Source organism: Capsicum annuum, chromosome 7 (assembly GCF_002878395.1).
Source record: "Capsicum annuum cultivar UCD-10X-F1 chromosome 7, UCD10Xv1.1, whole genome shotgun sequence".
NCBI lineage: Eukaryota > Viridiplantae > Streptophyta > Magnoliopsida > Solanales > Solanaceae > Capsicum > Capsicum annuum.
In genome coordinates, this window is record NC_061117.1 from 97,225,764 (window position 1) to 97,241,343 (window position 15,580).

Below are 15,580 nucleotides of genomic sequence, written 5' to 3' on the forward strand. Positions count from 1 at the left end.
ATATGGGTCGAAACAAGAACCAAGGGACTGGTATGAGAGATTATCAAAATTTCTATTGGAACATGGGCATACCAGAGTTAAAATTGACAATACCCTTTTCTTAAAAACTAATGGAAAGGATTTGTTAGTTGTCCAGGTTTATGTAGATTACATTATATTTGGCTCAACCAACATGAATATGACTCATGAGTTTGCCAAACTCATGAGTTGTGAATTTGAGATGAGCATGATGGGGGAGTTGAATTACTTCTTGGGTTTGCAAATAAAATAGTCAGCATTAGGGACAATGATCCAGCAATAGAAGTCAACCAAAGAGCTTCTCAAAAGATTCTCTATGAAAGAGGCTAAAGAAATCAGTACTCCCATTGCCACTGCCACAAAGCTTGATCTGGATAAACCAGGTCCAGATGTGGAGCAAAAGATATATAGAAGTATGATAGGTTCATTATTGTACCTCACAGCTAGAAAGCCTGACAAAGTGTTCAGTGTAGGGCTATGTGCTAAGTTTCAAGCAAAACCCAAAGAATCACATCTAAAATCTTTGAAGAGAATCTTCAGATACTTAAAGGGAACCGGTGATCTTGGCTTATAGTATCCCAAAGGTAGTAAATTTAATCTGGTAGGTTACTCTGATGCTGATTATATAGGATATTTGGTTGATAGGAAAAGTACTACAAGCATGGCTTTCCTTGGATCATGTTTGATTACCTGGTCCACTAAGAAGCAAAATTCAGCAGCCTTATCTACTGTTGAATCTGAATATGTTGATGCAGGTTCTTGTTGTGCTCAATTACTATGGATTAAGCAATAACTTATGGATTTTGGTATATATGTTGGTTGTGTTCCCATTTTTTGTAACAATAAAGTGCTATTAATATAGCTAAAAATCCTGTTCAATATAAAAGAACCAAGCATATTGATATCGGACATCACTTTCTTAGAGATAATGTTGAAAAAGGTTATATATCAATTATGTTTTGTTCAACTGAGGAATAAATTGCTGATATATTTACTAAGGCTTTGAGTAGAGAACACTTTGAAAAGAATAGGTTAGCCTTGGGGATGATTAAAATTTTATAAATCTCCCTCAATGATTAATTAGAAAAGATTGTACATAAGTGATTGTTGATTAATTTAGTCTTACACATTTAGTTGTCTATCCTGATTCTAAGGTTTTAGAGTAAATTTACTCAGCTATGTGTTGATTTTGCAGATAGGATGAACCATCAAGGCTAATTTTGTCCATTGTTTTTCCACAGTTCAGGTATGATTTTCACTTTTTCATGATAGCATAAGAGAGAAACAAGTTCTTCACTTGGTCCTTTTTATTACACTTAAACCACCAAAAATCCAAAAGCCATCTCCTTCAAAAAGCTGTCAGCCCTTCCACATCAGTGCAGACCCCTTCATCATTACGTTTCTATCAAATCCATTCCTCACATGATTCATCTTCCCTTAATCCCTCTTAAATACGTATCCTCTTTTTTCTCTCTTTCTTATTCTTTGTAAACCTTCTCTACGATAAATCACTAACTTTTTATTTCCTTAGTCATGGGTTCCTTGTCATTTCTTTATCCTCCTCATCTGAATTTTCCACAAACACCTTCACCTCCATTGTCATTCACCCAAATATAACCTTAAATCCATTAATCCCTCCCCAAATCTATAGAAAATTCTTTGATTTTTACTGTGTTCAGACACTTCTCAAACCCTTTTACCTAATTTTCTTTCACTACCTCATCCCAGCCCAACCTTTCCCTTCCTCCACCAACCCCACTTCAAATTTTTGACCCTGATGAAGAACCCATTGCAAATCTCATCTCATGAAGGTCAATATTTTCTCTAAAACGAAAACCCTCTTCTATTGTCACTGATGTAGATGAAGTTTCTTCAATTAAACCTTCCTCTGTTGTCACTTCTCCTCGAATTCCACTTACTTGAGAAAAGAAACAACTGCAAGATGCTTCTTTGGAAGAAGAACTTCATGCAAGTAAAAATAAATGGGTTGCTCCTTCTGCTTCTCCACCTCCCAGTTCTCTCTCTCTTGATATTCTCCTTCGTTCCAAAAAAAAATTTAAGCACATCATTTCCAAGACTCAAAAATCCTTATTCACTCCTACCTCTATATCCCACCTACTTCCAAAGCTTTCTCATACTCAAAATCTACTGAGAAAGCTTCTACTAAGAAAGCCTCCACTGTCAAAGCCTCCTCTTCCACCAGAGGTTCTTCAAAGTCCTCTTCCCTTCTAAAGAAACAAGTATCTAAGCATGTTCCTTCTGATTCATCTAACTCAGATTCTAATTTTCTTCCTGATACTTCTCCTGCTCTTTCTACTCCCCCTGATTTGGATCTTAACTATGATCTTGCTTTTGATACTTCTGCTGACATGGCTTCTCAGTCAACTCATGTTCTCTACTTTTAAAAATTTAAGTTGGCTATGAGTAGAGTTGTCACTGGTTTTAGGGGACCTGATATGGATGTGTTGCTCACCAAACTGAGAGCTCAGGGATGGTCACACCTGTCTCTTCAAGGTAATCATCAAAGGATGTTTGAGAAAGATAAAGTGTATGAATTTTATACAAATGGGGTTGCTATCAAAGAGATATTCTGCACCATTATTCATGGTAAAACCATTAATCTTTACCCTATTGATCTGAGTTGAATTTTACATGTCCCTACTGGGGGTTAGGATTATTATGTGTAAGGTGCTTGGCCTTCTCTTCATAACCTCCCTTCAGCTCTTGATATTTCTAGAAAATTCTTTGGAAATCCTCTTCCTTTAACTCATAGAAAGGTCCTCAAGAATCAGATGTCTTCTATTTACTAGTTCTATTTTGATGTGTTTCACAAAATGATCCTTCCTAGACAGGGAAGGAGAACAGTAGCTAATTTTCTTGATCTTACACTGATGGAATCTCTAGACTCTCAGACTACAACTGATCTTCCTAGAATTATCATCAAGCACATGCAAAGGGTCTTAATCCAAGATGCAAATATCCATGCTTTGCCCTATGATTTTTGGCTTACCCCTGTTTTTGAGGACTTTCATGTTAAGTGTGGTCACTACAGACTACAAAAGATGTTATTGTCTATATGAACCATGTTGTGTTACCTGCTACTATGAGGAATGCTGGTAACCCTATGCAAAGGTTGAAGAATGCTCTTGCTGCCAAGTAAAGTGAGGTAGAAGTGGCACAAGCTGCATTAGAAGCTGCCCACGTTGCTCATACAGAGGAGAAACAGGTCCTTCAAGCTCAAATTGCCTTCCTCACAACCATCTTGGAAAAGGAAAGAGCTGACAATGCTGATATCATTAGGAAGCTGACCTTCTTTATTCCTTCTTACTTATCCACTTAAGCCCCTCTTAGTGTCTTAGGCATCTTTCCTTCCTGCTTTGAATGGGATGTTATCTTTATATTCTGATTTATTAATGAAATGGTTTTTTTCGCCTTATGTGGTTCACTTTTATGTTATTAATGCATTGCTTGTTTTTTTCTCTAAAGTCTTCATTGTTTTAGTGATAGCCCTAGTGGCCATGAATTATTAAAACTTTTCACTTATTGGTCTAGCTTTTTGATGATGTCAAAAGGGGGAAAACAGATTATACAGTTCCTATAACCCAATTGGCTAACTTGTGGTTCATTCTTATTCTTTTACTTAACTTCCTTAGTGAGTATGTCAAGTTTTTGTGGTGTTGTGCTGCTATGTTTATCATCATTAAAAAGGGAAAATTTGTTAGGGCATGTGGAGTTTTGATGATAGACATGTGAATGAAACATATTGTGAAACCTAGTCCATCCAAGTGAACAAAGCTTAGTTGCAGATAAGTAATTGATAAGATAACTCTACATGAAAACAGGAGTGGATAACACTCATCACATCAGGAGTTGAGTTGAAAAAGAAGTCTTACAGAAGTTGAATTAAACAAGAGGTCTTGTAGAGATAAAAGAAGAGTCCTATTCAAAAAAGAAGTGTGAGAGGCGGCAGCAATAATAAGAGAAAAAATTACCTGGAGTCCTAAGGAACATAGAAGATTACATCAACTAAAGGACTCCATGAGATGTTGTCTTAAATACAAGAAATGAAATCAAAAGCGTTCACTCGTGCACTGATAAGACAATCAACAATCAGTAAAGCAGTTCACTTACTTGAAGAAGATACTGGTTCCTTACTTAGCAAGTCTTAGACTATATGTAGTAGGAAGGTTCTTTGAGTTGTATTGAGTCATTGTTCTAGTCTCAATGATCTATAAACTGAGTTAGGAGTTGTGTCTTCAAGTTGGGGAACTCGAAGACTTGGGAACACTTATCTTGGGAAGATTTGTGTTTTTCCTAGTTTACAAGAAGTTTTGTAATTTTGTTGATTGTTGAGGATTAAGAGTTATAGTGAAGCTGGGTTTAAATCTTATAGAGGTACAGATCGTGATTTTTTACATCTATCTTGAGCCGGGTGTTTTTCACGTAAAAACACTCTGTGAATCACGTTTACTTGCTTGTTCCACAAATAGGCAATCAGTAGAGTTTAATATTAAAAGTAGTAGTGCTCGTACTCTAACAGTAACTACTTGAGCAAACTGATCAATACTATTTTAACTTGTGTCGTGTCATACCCATAAATGACAAAGGCAATAGTTATCAGTTGATTCCGTACCCATAAAGTTAGTTAGTGGCTGAATCACTTAATTTCCGGGAGATCTAATAATACCTTGCAGCCCATCCGGCCTCATTCATTGGTATAGCATGGCAATCATGATAAAATTTTAAGTCAAGTCAATTGTTTCATCATTTTTGATTGATTATATCTAAAATTCATCATTTGATGGAATTAAATATTGTGTATGTCCTATAATGAAATACCTTGGAGTATACTGACCAAAGAGAAGTATTGTATAGCGTTTTATCAAACTTAATTAAGGATCTAAGTATGTTATCCCGCACCTGATCGCGGTACAAATCATAATTGTTAAGATTAACATGGTAGATGTGTATCTTGTACTGATTATTAAGATGGTGGGGCAGCCTAGTCAGTAGAACACGATAGAACTACAAGTTTATATAAGGGATTCAAAAAAGTTCTAGAATGTCGCAGTTGTAACCAAATGCATACCCTGTTGTAACCAAATGCATACCCTCCTAATAATTGATTATTTTCTTCTTATTCATTAAATCAACTAATGTAATGTGGAGGTTCAAATTGACCTCTCTCTTGGCAATCAATGTTATGGAATCCCAACCGCTCCTCTCCCCTCACCCGCTCCACACCCTCTAAAAAAAACAAATTCAAAAAAGAAAGGAGCAATTCTGCATGTTAGTTTGACATTTACAAACCACTGAATAGCCATGTTTAAAAAAAAATAGCTACCCGCCTAGAAACCGTGTCAACCTTTGTACAATATTTTAATCTAACTAAATATATAAATTGTGTCAACCTGTACAATATTTTAATCTAACTAATCATAAATGGAATAATTAAACTTTTGAGATCTTGAGATAAGGGAAATTAATCTTACTAACGCTTTCATATTCCCGATAATCAGAGTGTCCGACTGCAGACCAATGACTAAGGTTTTAACAAAAAAGATACTCTTACAACTAATAATTTGTTTGTTCAATTTACAGTACCCTCTTTATCTTTTGTCAATTTTTATTTTTTTTTCGTTATTATTGAGTTGATGGTTGCGACCATGGGGAGAAAAGTAACGTGGGATGCGTAGGAGGTTATAAAAAAATATTTTTGCAAATATGGTTGTGAATTGACTTATTTTTTTGGTGTTAATCACATGTACCAGTGTATGTTTAGGTTTAGGAATTCTATGGGATTGTCCGGTTGATGGTATTAAAATAATTAATCTTAATACAAAATTTTGTGTAAGATAATACTTTTTTCATCCTATGCGGTGGTATTTCATTTGATATTTTTGAATTTGCTAATGGTTCGGGTTGGGATCCGATGACCTTAGGATAGTATCAAATCCGTTTTGCAAAAATATCGCAAGTCCGAGGCCTTAAGCTGCGAGCCTGCGATAGCAGAGAGTGAATTTTTGTGGATTAGCAATCTCAAGACATTGATCTTAATCGCGTGAGAGTTGGAAGATAGGCTTTGTAATTGCAAAACACCTTTGGTAGTGAGCGAGATAAGTGACACCCAATAGCATAAATTGGAGTATAGAATTGAGAATTGATAATCAAAATATGGTTGCATGTCGAATATACAACCTATACATGATGGACAAGTAAAGCTATCAGGAAAATCTATAATTGAACTTACAGCTCGAAAATCAAAATATGGTTCGTACGTCAATCCACGAAGAGAAGTCCAAGAACCTTTGTTTCCAACATAATTTCAACCATAATTAAAAATATGAAGAAACAACAATTTTATTGATAAACGATGTGAGTACAAATTTGTTCATCCCTTGATTCTTCTCTCATTATTTCCTCCATAATTCAAGGGCCATCAGTAGCATATTTCTCGAATGTATGAAGATTTGGATATGAATTTCTCCGTAATTCGAGGGCCGTTAGTGGCGTATTTTTCGAACATAGGAATATTTGGATTTGATCTCCATAAAAGGAGGGTTTGTCTTCTTGATGTATTTGATTATCAAGAAGAGAGAGTTTTGATCTTTATGAGTATCCCGTGAATTTATTGGGACTTTTCAAATCTTTGATCTATTTGTGAATATCCCGCAAATTTATGGGATATTTGAGATGCCATCTTTTTACGAATACCCATGAATTTATGGGATATTCAAGATGACTATTTCAGGGAATATGTTACCCTTTAAATAGGTGGGATTTAGGGTAAAGTAGCCTCCTAGAAATATAACAGAATTTGGATTCTTCTTGAAGAGTCCCGCAAATTTTAGATGTCTACAAATGCCCCCTACTTCAAACCTTGTTGAAGTGTAGATTTAATAACGAGTATTGAAGTATCAATAGAGCTTCCATCTTTATGCGACGGCTACAGATTTGCAGATCTGATTTATGACAAGAGAGATGAAGGACAAATTTGGTCCCACTAGGCATACCAATTTGTTTCCAACATAATTTCAACCACAATTAAGAATATGAAAAAACAACAGTTTTATTGATTATCAAGAAGAGAGGGTTTTGATCTTTATGAATATCCCATGAATTTATTGGGACTTTTCAGATCTTTGATATATTTGTGAATATTCCGAAAATTTGTGGGATACTTAAGATGCCATCTTTTTACGAATATCCATGAATTTATGGGATATTCAAGATGACTATTTCAGGAAATATGTTACCCTTTAAATAGGGGGGATTTAGGGTAAAGTATCCTCCTAGAACTCTAACAGAATTTGGATTCTTCTTGAAGAGTCCCGCAAATTTTAGATGCCTATAACCTTAATTGGCCATCAACGAGGACTCTAATAGTAATTCATTGACAGCAGATCAAGCAATGATCGTGAATTGGGTCACAGATCGTGGCAGCGGAGCAATTTGCTATTTTTAAAATTTCAGCTGATCTAATAATAGATAATACTTGGTTTATTTTTTAGGAGAACAACTTTATGTTGGGTTCTTGATCAAAGGTATGAGTGTAAAATGGAGCAAACCAAGTGGAGGAAAAAAATTGAAATAACACTAAAAATGGAAAGTGTACAAAATAATTGAGATGACACTCAAAAATGAAAAGTGTACTAAAAAATGAAAAGTCTACTAATTCTCCCACCTTGGTGTGAGAAGGAAACTTTCAAGTGTTTAAATTAAAGAACACTTACTCCTCACGGTAAGTGAGGCAACAACCAAGAGGTACCTCCCATCGTCATCGCTTGCTCGGCTCGGCTTAGGATTCAGATTAGGATCGATTAATAAGATGGATTGTTAGGCCATTTTATCTTGGGAGAAAAATTTCATAACCTCGAGTACTTAAGGGGAATTATTTCCTCAAGGATACTCCGTGAAGTCAGGGGACTTGGCTTTTTCTGTTTTATCTAATTTTCTTAAAAATACTTCTTTGAAAGGTCTTTTTGATCTTGTATTGAGGTTGTTACATAACTTCATAGGTGTTCTTTTTTTATACTTGAACTTGTGTTGAAGTTGTTGTGCCGAAATACTGATTCTTTGTACCCATAACTAACAATCTTAAGAAAATAATTAATTTTTAGAATTTGTGTTGCTTGGTTTCTAGAGATTAAAGCTTTAAGGTTTCTACACCATTTGAACTTAACTAGTGGTTTGAAGAAATAAAATCTTCATCACAATTTAAAGATCACTCAGTTGAGAATTGGATGTCACAAAAACTTCATCGTTAAACTACAAACAAGGTGTGTTTAAAATTGCTACAACTTTATAAGGTGTATTTCGATATACTAAATTTACTGTCTTTTTATGATAGAAATATGACTTCTGACGGTCAAGTGAATGATGCTACAACGACTGTGGCAACAACTAATTTTGAGACAATGAGTTGTACGAGTGCTCCACAGGTAATGGCACCACCGGAGAAACCCAGAAAATTCATGAGTGTTGATTTCAAAAGGTGGTAACAAAAGATGTTTTGTTACCTTACAACTCCATGTCTTCAAAGATTCAAATCTGAAGAATATCCAGGGTGCCTGAGAGAACTTCGAACCAGGAGAAATTTGCCATTATGAAGGCATAGAAACACTCCAATTTCCTATGCAAGAATTACATTCTAAATGGCCTCCAAGATGAACTGCACAATGTGTATAGTGAAATGAAGATGGAAAAAGAGTTGCGGGGTATGCTATAAAGAAAATACAAGACTGAGGATGCTTGAACCAAGAAGTTCTGCGTCGCAAGATTCCTTGAGTTTAAAATAACTGACAACAAGTCTGTTGTATCTCAAGTTCAGGAACTGGAAGTGATCATCCATAATCTCCTCGCGGAAGGTATGAGTTTGATGAATACCTTAGTTGAACATATTAAAAATGTTCTTGATGTTCACATAAACTTTATTGTAGGTTTGATCGTGAATGAGGTGTTTCAAGTCGAGGCGATAATAGAGAAGTTACCACCTATGTGGAATGACTTCAAGAAGTACTTTAAAAATAAACGAAAGGAGATAATAGTCAAAGACCTCATGGTGAGGTTGCACATTGAAGAAGACAATAAAGCTGCAAAGAGAAGGTCTAGAAGAAATTTTACAATGAATTCATCTAATATTGTAGAAGACGACCCCAATAACTCAAAGAAGTCGAAGAAAGTCAGACAACAAAGAAACCAATCTAAGAAGAAATTCAAAGGGAAATGCTTTATTTGGGGCAAGATTAGCCACAAGTCTACAGATTGTCGTGCCTCAGAGAAAGAAAAAAAAGAAGGATCAAGCAAATATGGCTGAATCCAAGAACAAAATGGATGATCTATGTGTCATTCTTTTGCAATGTAACTTTGTTGGAAATCCTCGAGAATGGTGGATGGATTTTGGTGTCGCCCACCATGTTTATGCAAATAAAGAGTTATTTTCTGCATTCGCTCTGGCTCAAGGCGAAGAGAATATTTACATGGAAAATTCTGCAACTACAAAAATTGAAGGAATGGAAAACGTCTGCCTGAAAATGACATCAAACAAAGTGTTGACTCTTAACAATGTCATGTATGTATCGAAGTTAAGGAAGAACTTGATTTATATATCACTTCTTGATAAAAACGGATTCAATTATGTATTTTTTTTTTTTGGAAAAATTATACTTAGTAAAGGAGAAGTGTACGTAGGAAAAGTCTACCTCGCTGAGGGCCCATTTAAGATTAATGTAATAAATATTGAAATCCGTAAAAATTCTATTTCTTCTTACTATCTTGAGTCTAATGATTTACGGCATGAACGATTAGGACATGCCAATTATAAAACTTTGCAAAAGTTGATTAACTTTGATGTTTTTCCAAACTTTGAGTCCAATAAATCAAAATGTCAAATGTGTGTGGAATCAAAGTATGCTAAGCATCCGTGTAAGTCTGTTGAAAGGAATTCTGATTTCCTTAGACTTAATCCACTCTCATATTTGTGATATAATGTCAACACCATTTCATAGTGGAAAAAAGTATTTTATAACTTTTATTGACGTTGCACTAGGTATTGTTATGTTTATTTGCTAAACACTAAGGATGAAGTGATAGATGCATTTAGGCAATATAAAACAGAAGTTGAAAATCAGTTAGAGAAAAAGATCAAAACGATAAGAAGTGATAGGGGTGGAGAACATGAATCTCCCTTTGCGGAAATTTTTGTAGAGAATAGTATTGTCCATCAAACTACGGCCCCGTATTTATCTCAATCTAATGGAATTATGAAAAGGAAAAAATGAACTTTGAAGGAAATAATGAATCTCTTAGTTAAGAGTTTCAGGTTTACCGCAAAACTTGTGGGAGGAAGCTATTCTTAAAGCTAATCGGATACTTCCATATGAAAAATGGAAAAAAAAGAAACCCAACTTAAAATATTTCAAAGGGTGGGGGTGTCTAGCAAAGGTCCAATTTTCTATGCCTAAAAAGTAAAGATAGGACCTAAGATGGTGGACTGCGTGTTCATAGAATATGATAAAATTATAAAGCATGTCGATTTTTGGTTCTTAAATCCAAAATTTGGATACAATGAAAATACAGTAATTGAATCAGATAATGCTGAATTCTTTAAACACATTTATTCATATAACACAAGACATGAATAGTTTAGTGGGGAGTCTAAATGACCTCTAGATGAACCAAGTAAGGATGTACATAATGATGAGATCCAAGATGTAGTATACTTCAAAGAACATCAACTTTGTTTGGATTGAATTTTTTAACATTTATCTTATAAAATGAGCCTCAAATATTTAAAGAAGCGATGGTGTCTTTAGACTCATCCTTCTGGAAAGAGGCAGTCAATAGTGAGATTGATTCAATCTTAAGAAACCATACATGAGAATTGGTTGATCTTCCTCTAGGAAATAAAACTTTAGGTTCTAAATAGATCTTCAAAGGAAAAATAAAAGAAGACGGTACTATTGACAAATACAAGGTAAGACTTGTAGTAAAAGGCTTCAAACAAAAAGAACATCTTTATTACTTTGATACATACTCACCTGTAATGAGGATAACGTTAATTAAGATGTTAATTGCCTTGGCGGTGATATATCGTCTTGAAATCCATCAAATAGATGTGAAAATAGCTTTCCTAAATGGAGAATTGGAGGAAGAAATTTACATGGAACAACCTGAGGGTTTTGTGGTACCAGGAAAAGAAAATAAGGTGTGTAAACTTTTTAAGTCATTTATGGACTAAAACAAGAACCTAGATAGTGGCATGCAAAATTTGACCAAACCATGTTTGCAAATGGGTCCAAGATAAATGAATGTGATAAATGTGTTTATATTAAAGACCCCCAAAATCACCAAGTTATTGTTTTTGTATATGTGGATGATATGTTGATCATCAGTAGAGACATTTTTGACATAAATTCTATAAAACGAATTCTTGAGAGCAAGTTTGATATGAAAGACCTTGGAGTAGAGGATGTGATCTTATGAATAAGAATGCATAGAACTCCACAAGGGTTGACATTGTTATAGTATCATTACATTGAAAAGGTACTTGGCAAATTCAAGTATTTAGAATTTTGTATTACCAAGACTTCATTGGACGCAAGCTTCGCACTTCAAAAGAATGAAGTTAAAAGTGACTCTCAGTTTGAATACACAAGAGTGTTGGGATGTTTAATGTATATCATGAATTGTACACGAGCAAACATAAAATGTGCTATTAGTAAATTGAGTCGGCACACGATTAATCCCAATAAAACTCATTGGATGGTAATGAAAAGAGTTTTGGAGTATCTGAAATACACTCAAGACTATGCTTTGCATTATAATAAATATCTTGCGGTACTTGAAGGGTATAGATATGCAAATTGGATCACTGGATCTAATGAAGTAAAATCCATGAGTGGATATATATTTACTATAGGTATAGGAGTAGTCTCTTGGAAATGATCCAAACAGACATTTATTTTTCAATCTACAATGAAATCAGAATTTATCAAATTAGATAAAACTGATGAAAAAGTAGAATAAAGCCAGAATTTCTTGGAAGATATTTCTTATAGGCTCAAACGATTAGCACCAGTATGTATAATTATGATAGTCAAGATGGAATAGGTAGGGTAGGGAGCATGATGTACAACGATAAATCTTGTAACATAAGACAAAGACATAATACTATTAAAGAACTTCTCTCTAGTTCAATTATCACTGTTAATTATGTGAAGTCAAATGATAATGTGTCGAATCCAGTTACAAAAGGCCAATATATATAAGGAGTTTATAAGGCATCCAAGAGAGTGAATTTATGGCCTAGGACAAGTCAGCATGACGGTAACTCGACCTAGCAGACTGGAGATCCTAAGAGCTAGGTTCAAGGAGCTTAAACAAAGTTGTGTCTAATAGGTTCAACATTGTTAATATACCCAACCCATTTTTTATGATATGGAAAATATTTAATAAACAAGGATAAGACTTATGGAGGGAAGTATTTTAATGATTATCTATGTTTAGCATATTTGACCAAACAGTTTAATCTTTAGGATTGAACGTTTAGAAATCACCTATATGAGGGCGATGTGGAAGCCTCTTTAAGGAGAATGTTAGTAAAGTCCTATTCTCTAAGCTCTCATAATACTAGGACGTGTTCATGGATGAAACAAACAAAACTGTGAGAATCATAAATGGTAAAAGGTTGGTTGTGTGACATATGTTGTCTAGGTGTACATTAAATCTCGACGGTTTAAAGCTATCAAATCTACCGATTGACCGAGAGCTTTTGATGCATGTTCACTATGAAAAGTTCAAAGGGAAACCCACTTATCCAGATGCAATTAGTCTTGGCTTTAAGATCACATACTTTTTCATAAAGTTTTACAAAAAAGTAGCCATTCCCTATTCATGTGGGGGATTGTTGGGTTCTAGATCAAAAGTGTGAATGGAAAATAGAGGGAACCAAGTGGAGGGAAAAATTGAGATAACACTCAAAAATGTAAAGTGTGCGATAAAATTGAGATAACACTCAAAAATGGAAAGTGTACTCAAAATGGAAAGTCAACTAATTCTCCGACATTGGTGGGAGAAGGAAACTTTTAAGTGTTTAAATTAAGGAACACTTACTACACATGGTAAGTAAGAAAAGAACTAAGAGGTGTCTCTCTCCGTCGTCGTCATTGCTCGCTCGGCTCGGCTTTGTCTTTGGATTTAGATTTAGATTTGGAAAATGATCGATCGATGAGATTTATATTTTTGCACAAAATTTATTTTAACAGTCTAAAAAACCAAAGATAAAATACAAGTAGTTTTGTTTGTAGTTTTTCAACCTCTATTAACGTGCATGCATATAGTGAAGAAGTAACTGCAGAAAGCGAAATGATTCTTCGAAAGTGTAACGCCCCAATTTTCTATAATCGGTACGCCACACGGTCCTTATGATCCTGAAGGACCATAATCTAAACCTCTAATAATATTTGAACCTGAGCACTGTATAATATAATATAATAAGTGTGGAAAACTGGCAGAAACTTTCCATAAGGTTCAAAACGTCTAAAATACTTAAAACCAAAAATTGAATACTAATACATATGTCTGAAAATCTTCTAACTATCTAATCTATAGAGTTGATGGGACACGCCCCCAACTAACTCCATCTACTGAAAATAAATTGAGTCTAATGTAATAGCAAGATAAGGATCATCCTTGAATAAAGAGGACTCACTGTAACGTCTATTACTGCTGATTGGAACTGAGTTGCTAAGGGTGCTTTGGATCTTGTGCTTTAGAACCTATGGTGTAAGGTAAAACACCATAGCGCAAATGCATCAGTACGTGGGAATGTACTGAGTATGCAAGATGAGGTAAGGCTAAATACAAGGGCTTATGCATGAACAATCACTTAACTGAATAACATGAGAGTACTGAATGAGGACATATGTTGGAATACACAAACCATAACAGAAATCATCATAACACTGAATACTGAGGCTCGGATACTACTTTACTGACGTTTAAACTTACTACTATTACTGAGATACTGAATAACTGAATCTTTTGATATTGATAACTGGGTATTGAGGCTGATATTAGTCTTATCTAATGGATGACCTCTAAATCTAATAATCATGAGAGTACTTAAGTAAATATGAGATCAGTCCTACCTAGCGGGTGATCTCTAAACATCATGATAATGATGATTTTGACTTAGTCTGAGATCAATCCTATCTAACTAGTGACCTCTGAAACATACTGATAATAAGATTGATTGACTAACTCTAAGATTAATTCTATCTAGCGGGTGATCACTGAATCTATTGATATGCTAAGGGTTGACTGTATCTAACAGTCCTTAATCTATAATACTGAGCTGAGTTCTTTCACTGAGACTAATTCTAAAACTGACTGTGGGAACTATTCATCTAATCGACATGCCCCTTCTAGCTAAGTTAGGGTCCAACCTATAACCCTAGCTGAAAGGGTGTCAGTACTATGACACGGGTAAAGATAACTTTGTGGAGTCAGTCCTATCTAATGAGTCTCCTTGGATCATTCCTATATAACAGGTGACCCCTGAGTATGCCAGTCCTATCTAGTGGGTGATATCTCATACCTACGCTGGCTACGTAGTTCTAGAACTTAGGGATTTCTCCTAGGGATCTCAGTCCTATCTAACAGGTGAACCCCTATCCCTAGGTTTGCTCAGTGCTAACTCCTACTCCAAACTGAAAGACTCTGAACTGATTCTTTATCTTAAACTGTACTGCACTGAGTTGAATCTGTTACTGATTGCATTGATTAACTGAGCAAACTTGAGTTCACTTGATTCCAAAGACTGGCGGAATATTACTGGAATTCAAGGTTTGATGAATGCTACTGAGTTCTGACTTGAATACTTTATTTCTAATAAGGTTTGAACGGGATGCTTGAATACTACTAAAATTTGAGTTAAGTACTGATCTGAAGCTGGAATGCTAATGATATTGAAATTATCTTGAATATTTACGAAGATCTGTGACTAACTAAATTCTACTGATCATAGCATGACTAAGATAACCTTGAGACTGACTTGGCTCTAGACAAGAAGCTAAATTTTGGGTATAAATACCACCAGGACTCGATGACATAAAAGTAAAACATAACCATATTTTAATAATCATGACCATAGACTTTTATTTGCCATTCAATCATTAAAACATCTCTTAAGGCACTTGGGAATCACAAACATGTAATAGTATAGGGAGACATGCTATTGGCTCATACTTTATTCAACAAGGTCTTGCATCAAACAATTATCATGCATTAAAGAGAACTTAATTGGGGGATTTCATGCTAACATGTCACAATTCATTCACTAAGGCTTTTCAACAAACACTTGGCATGTATGTGCTTATACCTAATTGAGATTTTTTGTCAACATGTTATGATTGCTCTAATTCCTTCACATAAACATTTTATCAAACCTAGGGGGAGCATGCTTTGGTTATCCAACAATCTCTACATCTAATTATCATAAATACATCATTTAATATGCAACTTGAAGGGTTTTTTTCATGAACATCATATAATTATCACA